Below are 9,279 nucleotides of genomic sequence, written 5' to 3' on the forward strand. Positions count from 1 at the left end.
CATCCCTGCCTTTACATCTTCTAAATAAATTTGCTGGAGGTTCCATTCGCCTGTCTGCTATTTCATTCCTTCCTACCGTGCATCATGACCGCAGCATTCTGGCAACACTAGTTTACTTAATAATATATGCACGTATTTTCTCGTTCATTTTCTTTATAAATATGCTTATTTCATATCTGCACAAATGTATACATGTGCATGTTTGGGTACATACATAACTACATATGTATAAAATAAAAAAATAATATCTATGCTATATCAGAATTAAAGTTTTAAAGTTCTATTCGTACTCTGAAGGTTTTCTTCCAGCCAAACATCTGTCTTAGTATATTTAAAAATGTAGTCTTACTTGCTAAAGTTCTACCTTTGTTGTGTAAAATAGCTTCTGTACCACAGGGTTTTTTCCATTCAGTAAGATTTGAAACAATCCATAAAGACAAATTGAAGAAAATGTAATTTTTCAAAACTTGAGAATTATTCCTTCAATAAAGAAGTTGATGTAAACGAATTGTGCTATCTCTTTAGAAATTTCATGAGACTGTATAATACTTAGCGACTGCCTCTCAAAAAAATCATTACATCTACTCCTTTGTAAATTTTTCCACTGGCTTTGAATTAGTATTTTAATTATTACTTCATATTCTAGTACTTGCAAACATTTAAGCATTATATCTCTTCTCATTTGATGCCGTCACAAAGATTGTTTACTGTGAAGACATCTTTGATATTACATTATGTTTAAGTATTATACAGTTGAAGATTTTTATTATTCAATACTCAGTACATGTAATACTATCAGTTTAACTGTTTCTTACAAAAGCTGATCTTGCAAATATTACTGGCTACTTAAAGTTATATTTTCACTTATGTTGAACTTAACACTTTCTCTCAAAACTATTTTCTAAAATTGAGCAAAAATTTGGATACTTTGAAACAGTCTTTCTTCATTAAATAGTTCTAGCAGCTTTGGACATTGTAGAAGTCATTAAAAGAAAAGTGATATAAAACAAAATATATGCCATGCTCTCATTAAAAATTAAAACGATTTGCAAGAAAGCATTGCAGAAAGGCTTGATCATGTCATATTTAATATAAATGGCATTTTTATAGAAAATTAAATTATTAAATTTGAGCATTATTAAAATTCAGGATAATGTCATATGTTATAAAACCTGTTCATTTCCTTTATCGTCTGTCTCTAATCAACAGAATGGATTTTTCTCTTTCCAGAGTCTTGATATTAATTAAAGAATTATGCTGGAGGGCAGAAATACTGCATATAACATTAGCAAATAGATAATTAGTAATTCTCAAATCTCCATGGTAGAAATATATATGTTAGTAACATATAGGAATTTTGTAAAGTGAGAGTAAGTCTATCTTGGTAGAACATTTGCATATCTATAGCTCTCTGCACAGATTCAATGAGTAGAATTAACACTCCTGAGTCACTTCTTAAGAGCCACACAATAACTTGATATCACCACAAAATGGGGATATTTTTTCAAATTCCTTAAAATTTATTATATAAATTTACTGTATAACTCATATTTACAAAATTCCCATTTTAAACTACTGATAAGAATATATTTCACTAAGTAGTTAACTAATTTATTGCAGTTCTGGGTACTGAGGGCTTGCATTGTGCTAAGCAGGCACTCTACACTCCTTGTTCGAGAATATAATTTTATTTGTTTGTTTGTTTATAGGCATCTCACTTTGAAGTTCCAGCTGGCTTTAAGATCATGTCACCTAGGCTGCCCTCAGATTCATGATGATCCTCCTGCCTCAGAGTCCAATGTGCTGGAACTACCCACATATGTCACAGTGCCCTGCCCAAAATTATATATAAAAACCATGAATTATTCTGATAACAGTTCTTGCTGTTTTAGTAGAGCTAATGTTCATAAAATTATCAGAAAATTATCATATACTCAATATTATATCTAACACGTGCAATAAAAAAGTATGATTTCAGTGTGTAATGAAAATCAGTGTTTTACATTTGAATCTACAGTGAAGCCAGGCGTGATGGTGCGTACCTGTGATCCCAGCACTTGGGAGGCTGAGGCAGGAGGATTGCTGTGAGTTTGAGGCCAGCCTGGGCTTTGTAGTAAGTTCAAGGCCAGCTTGAACTACATAGCAAGACCCTGTCTCAACAAAAAGAAGAAACAAAAGAAAACAAAAGAAAAAGAAAAGAAAATCCACAATAAAAACTTGATTTTAAAATGCAAAACACACTATTCAAATGCTTTTATTTTATTCTACTTACTCATTTCATTTTAAACATTTTATTAACTTTCTTATTAAATTATTACTTCTTTCAAAATATTTTTTATTTGAATACAAGAAAATATTTGGATTGAAATATATTGGTTCTACACATATTGAGTTTTGCTTCATTAATATATGTCAGAGTAACATGTAACATTTATTTGAAGTTTATCAGTCCCAGCTTATAAAACAGAATATTTTCTAATGAAACAGACATACAGTTTATTCATTTCCAAATAAAAAGAACATTAATGCATTACCTATTGTTCTTGTAAAATTCAATTTTTTTAAAAGTGAAAGAAGATTCATTTAAAGGTGGCAGACACAAGGGAAAACAGAGAAAGATGTTAGGCAAAAATATTGTAAAACAAATAACTATGCTTTATATAGTGATATCAATTAATTGTTCTTAATCTAGAGAATTATGATTTTAGAGAACCCAGCAAATACTGATGAGCAAGCTGAAGACAATCGCATAGATTCATAGATGTTATTTTCTTTAGAGAGACATGGAATATTATGCTTCCTTTGTTTGGCACTGAGAAAGCAAGCAGATTTTTAAAATGTCATCACTCAATCATGCCTAAACTGTGAAAACAGTTGAGAGTGTTTTGGAGCAAACCCAGTTAAACTAAAGATATGTATTCCCTGCAGCAAGCACAATTCACTCCAGGGAAATCTCAGTCTCTTTATCGTATAGAAATACAGAATTGTGAAAAAATTAATCATCAGAACTAGTACAATAACCTGAAACCTGAATAGAAAGGAAGTTAGCAAGTGGAGGGAAAAACAAGAAGAGAAAAAGGTTAGTTAAAATCATTTGTATACAAGGTATGCAAATGATTTATTATTAAGAGGATATAAAGCTCTCCAAGTAAGCAAGACCAATAATCACTGACAAGATTGCATTTTGCATGTCAAAATTACTAGTAATCAGTTATCTTGATAATACAACTAGTTAGAACTAAAGGAATAAGAAGAGATATAGAAGTTTTTATTCTTTAGGAATTTTGTAGAGTTTTCAATATGACTTTATTTTTGGTACTTTATTTTTTACTAAATTAGGTTTTTCAGTCTAAGATTTACTTAATAGCTTGACATATTTCTACTTTTTGGAAGGGGACACTTTCGAATTAATCTCAGTGCATTTGTACTTAGCTCCAATCCTAGTCCTCTTTTTTCTTTAACTTTGAAACAGGGCCTTGCTAAGTTTCACAGGCTAGACTGCAACACACGATCTTCTACTTGTTTCATAAATCTTTCATACTCTGGTCTCCAAAAATTTTTAAAGGAAGTTGGTGAATGACTGTCCTTTGTATAGTGATACCGCATATTCATTATTATTAATTTATTGAACATTGACTGTGCCAGAGGATTTTCAGAAACTACAAATATAAGGGAAAAAGCCATTTTCATGGCTTTATGCAATAAATTATGAGAGTTATTCATTTGTGAAGCTTACTGTCCACTAGGGGAGGTCAAAAGCAACGACCATAAGTATGAGAATTCTACAACAGGGCTATATATGCAGATGAGAAAAGTGAAGAAAGAACGGAATTGGGAAATGCGCCAACGTGCTGACACAGCTCCAAATTTAGAAAGTGAACAACAAGAAATCCACATGAGAAGAACTGTGGTATGAGCAAGTATATAGGGAAGGTCACAATATCAGTTCTGAGTACATCCAGCTTTTGCTGTGTGTTTGATTTTCGTTGGGTTTGTGAATTTCCGGTTGATGGGAGAGTTAGCAGTTCTGTATGTTATGGAAAAAGGATGCGCCTTGAGACCATAATGTAAAGTGAAATAAATGAGACACACGAATGTAAGGGCCACATTGTATTTCTAAAGTGTAAATAAAGAACAAAACATAAGATAGATAAGAAGAAGTAGGGAGATAGATTTTTCTGAAATGGAAGTGATCAAGAGATGAGGTGAGGGGAAAGGAGGGAGGGAAAGGGGAATAAAAATGAGTTGTGCTGTGCTATGTGCATGTGCTAACTCCCCACAAGGACTGGAAACCTCATGTACTGCAAATACACAATAATTTAAAAAAGAAATGAAAAGGATTACATTAATAAAATACTTTTCTGCAAGGAGGGAAAGATATTCTCCTTCTCTTTCCTTTTTAAAAGTATTCTCTACACATACGTAAATACCGCATTGTTTCTCTCCTGTGAAAAACAAAAAGTGTAACTAAGACATGACATGTAAAGGAAGAAAAATTCACAAAAAATTAAAAATATTTTCTTCACAAAGGTAGTGTTATGGTTTGTGTCTGGGTGTCTCCCCAAAGCCTCATGCAGCCATGGGGCAGGCTTTTAGAGTTTGATTGATTACGGATGTGAGAGCTACACCAGCCCTGGGGTGGATAGTTTGCATACGTAAGGGAGAGCAAGAGGGTGCTTGCCGCCATTCCTCCCCCATTTCCTCCCTTGTGGGTGCTGGTTGTTTTTGCTGTGTTCTGCCGCCATGAGCTGTAGCTCTCTGCCATGTGCCAGTCTGCCTTGTAATCTGCCAAAAACGGACTGAAACCTCCACAAACTGTAAGTGAAATAGACCTTTCCTTCCTTAATTTTGGGCGTCAGATATTTTGTCCCAGCAATGAGAGAAAAGTAACCAAGACACGTAGTAACTAGAAATATATTTCCTGCTCCTTTGATAGATATGGAAATCATTTTAAAACCTAAATGAGCACTGCTGATCTTGCAGCCCAAGTACATTGGGAAAGGCAGCCACCAGGCAGCTAGGTTTCTGCTGGTGCACTGTGGGTGCCAGTGGCTCCAGTGGGTGCCTCACTCCAAATTCAAAAACTAGTTTCTGTTATAAAACTACAAGTTTTGTCTACTTGGTTGATTTTTGGAGCAAACCAATTGGCTGGCATACATGGCTACCACAATTACTAAGCGAATTTAGAACAAACTATGTGTACAATGTGATGCTGTCAAGACTTCTTAGTTGAATATATGTGTCTTAAAAACTTCCATGGATTACATGAGTTTGACATGAGTTTACATGTGGATTACACGAGTTTAAATTACAGAAAAAGTAATTTTTCTATACCTGCAATCTTTTCAGCATACTACCTATGAAGCAAATTGAATTTTACTTTAGTATTTATTCAATAATTAAATTGTTTTCTTTTCTTGTTATTGAGAGGTTTTCTGAGTTGTCTGAAAATGTTTATTTAATTCTATTTCCCCACAATATCCAGTGATTGTGTAGAAGGGCTGGTTTTAGCTAGAAGCACGGGTGGTTCATCTTTTCAACCAGACAGAAGTTACAGTGCATGACCAAAGAGGAGAATCTTTCTCAGAAAAAAAGGCAAGTGATGTCCACAAGGAAAGTAGAATTACAAAGGCAAAGGGACATACCTTTGTTATTGGGGTGGTGACAAATATAGGGACATATTCCACTGTGCTACATGTACAGACCATCTCAATTTTTTTATTGTAAGATAAAGTCTTGCTAAGTTGCCTGAATGGGCTGGAACTTGTGTTTCTCCTCCCACAAATGCTCCAGCAGCTGGAATACAGGGATGCACTACCACATCTAGCTGGAACATAGCTCTATTTTAGATATTGCTAAAGTGCAAACACTTGTCGTACTGAATTTAAACTAAGCATCCACCTAGAAATAATTTTCCCAGCCTATCTAAGGCATACTAATGTTTGCAACAGCTTGGTGGAGAGCTGTAAGGTTATCTTTCAGATAACTCAGTGTGCTTGTCACTTTTCCATCCCTCGAATGAAATAGTTGCCTCTTGAAAACTGAAGGAGGAGAGGCTTATTTTGCAAAGCTCACAATCTCAGCCCATGGTTGGCCGGCACCAAGGCAGAAATAAGATGGCAGCAGAAAATGCAGAGGAAAAGGTGCTCAATCCTTGGCAGTCTGGAAGCAGAAGAAGGTGGGTGGCTGGTCAAGCCCCTGCGACCTGCCTCCATCAGGCGCCACCAATGAACAGCAAGTCAGCTATGAACGCACCAGTGGGCTGATTCACTGATGAATAAGTGACTGCATGACCAATTCCCTTCCGGAACATGATCCTTTTGCAGGACATTGGAGGCAGCACAAAGCATGAGACACAATGTACAGAAAGGGAATAAAATCATGGAGAGTTTCGAGAAAGTGAAAATGATTGATTGCTGAATTTAAACTGAGAAATATTTCAGTTAGACAAAACATTTTACTCATTGTCTAGTACAGGGCAGACACTAGAATAAAATTCACACAACAGAATGTCCCTTATGTTCTATGACAGAGTGTACTATAAATTTATGTGAACACATTCATAAGTGAACTATTGTCAGAAATGCTAGATGCAGGCAAAAATGAAATAAGATCTGATAATGATAGAGCATGGGAGTGGTCCTTAAATCTGTTTTTTAGGACAGGCCTGACTGGAAAGGTTATATTTGGATTGAGACCTAGAAGAGGTTACCCTTGGCAGATTTCAGGGAATCATATTTCACCTCAAAAGTGGCAATGAAAACAAAAATAAAATGAGCTTGACATATTTAGACAGATGAAGTATCTACTATAAATTCACGGAGGGTTAGTAGGTACAGAAAGCTGAAATTGGAGAGGTAGGCAGAAGCCAGATCAGGCAAAGGACAAGGCAGGATTATAATTTTGTTAAAATTGGTTAGTTAAGAAATGTAAGTAGAATAAAAAAAAAACTTTAAAAATGTAGCCTTTGAACATATCACAGTGACTGTAATATAGAGAACAAGCATGGGAAGGATTCTAGAATTCTGAGCTTTGCCAAACAATTTAATAACACAAGCATGGAACAGCAGCAGACTTAATGTGGACATGGGGCTGCAATACCGGGATGTTGTCAGTAACTATTAAAGTGACAGCTGGAGAGACCTTCGGACATCATGGCCCTAAGAAGCCAAGTTCTGCCTGTAGCACTAAGGGTTTTGACAATGTTGCAAATTAAATGTCTCATTCCTTTGGTAGAATAAATGCTTAAAATCAAGATCAATTTGATTTATCAAAAATACCGTGATAAGATAATTGTACTACTATTTTCTATTAGTTTATTGAAAGGAACTGTTAATGTTTAATTGTTTGATCAGTCTTGCATATTTATATCTGGTAATCTCAGTACTATTTTGAAGATAACAATATGTAATATAAAAACCATTGTTAATTTCCTATCACCTTGCTTTGAAATTTTGTATAATTTTTATTGGTTTTTTGTTGCTTTCTTTTTGTCTTTCTTGGGTTTTTTGTTTGTTTTCCCTTTAAAATAAAAATAATTTTAAAAAATAAATATAGTGATTAAACATGTCCTCTGAGTTTATAAATTAAAATTCACATTTTATTTATTGGTCCATTTCTAGGTACTTAGGGAAAAAACTGAAAAGATAGCGGAAAGGAAGACCTAGTAACATAAAATTACAATGATTAAGGTAGAAAGCAGGCTGAAGCTCTTGACCATTTGAATGACAATGAGGAATGAAATTGAAGAATGTTGACTTAATTGTGTGTAGGCCTGATTAAAGGGTTTTCGCAGTGATGTTGAAAGGGTAATATGATAGAAAGGAGATATGTAGGCACTGTACTTTTCCCTTTACAGGGTTTTACTGATTTTACAAGTTTTAATTCAAACACATTTGGGTGGGCACTTTGCTTCTCACTTCTTCTAGAAGCATAAACTACAAGAATAAAAATACTACATAAAAATACTAGAACGCAAGTAGTTTATTTGAGCAGTGATCCTGGAAACACAAGCAGGTAATAAGGAACTGTTCCAGAGAAGGAAAAGAAAAAAAAAGCAACATCCAGGGCATTATCAAGCAAGCTGCTGCTGTGGGTAATTGGAACTTAATCTTGCTGGCTAGCTCTGCCAGGAAGATTACAACAAACACCTACCTCAGTGCCATGGCTCCCACAGGACAAGGCCGTGGAATACTGACACACAGCCTCCCCTCAGTCAGTGAAGGGGCCACTCCTGGGAAGCCTTCATCTTAGCACATCTGTTTCTTTCTGTGTGCTGAAAATTCAGCTCCAAAGTCAGAGAAAGCCCTCAGGCAAAAAGAATCAAATGCTGGCATTTGGAAGCACAGCTCCAAGTGGAGTGCTGGGGGTGAGAAATTAAGGAGAATAGTGACTATATTTTTATTTTAGAACCCAGCAATTCTTTTTTGCTGATATGTGATGGAGTTAGTCACATGTATTACCGGTGTGGCCATAATAGGGCTTTGATTCAACACTTAAGAGCCGTGATTATAAATTTCTCACTATTTTAAATAATGCTAAAAATTATTTTTTAAGAGTTCTATAAGACAAATGAACTTGTGCTCAAATAGTATGCCATGAAAATCTGCATGAAATCTAAAATTGTTTTCACATAGGAGAGATGTCACAGAAAGTTTCTTTGAAAGATGTATAAATAAGTGATAACCTAGCAATGTTTAAATTTATTAAAATTTCTGATTTTATAAGGGTATTTTTTAATTAACAGGAGGTCTAACAGTTCATTTTAAATATCCCAGCTTTTATGCCTATGTCACTGAATTGAAATCACAGGTCTTGCAGAAGGTTAATGGGAGAGATAAAAACTGAATTCAAATTTATTAGTTCTCATTTAGGTCACTGATTAACTTTTGTAGAGGTGTAGACAAGTGAATAGACAATGTTCATTTTAGTGCCACTTACTGCATCTCATATAAAAAGAACATGGGTTCGGTATTTTATTTATTAAAAGCTTAATAACAAATGAAGACATAACTAGGATTGCATTGAATCTGTACAACAATTTTGGGAGTATGGCCATTTTCACTATGCTGGTTCTTCCTGTCCATGAGCAAGGAATGTCTTTCCATTTTCTGACATCCTCTTTGATCCCTTTTTTCAGAGAACTTTAATTTCGAATGTATAGGTCTTTTACTTCCTTTGTTAGATTGATTCCTAAGTATTTCATCTTTTTATATGCTATTGTGAAAGGTATGATTTCCCTATTTCTCTCTCAGTCTGTTTGTTACTTGTGTACAGGAA

The sequence above is a fragment of the Chinchilla lanigera genome, unplaced genomic scaffold (assembly GCF_000276665.1).
Source record: "Chinchilla lanigera isolate Chin_1 unplaced genomic scaffold, ChiLan1.0 scaffold00003, whole genome shotgun sequence".
Lineage (NCBI taxonomy): Eukaryota > Metazoa > Chordata > Mammalia > Rodentia > Chinchillidae > Chinchilla > Chinchilla lanigera.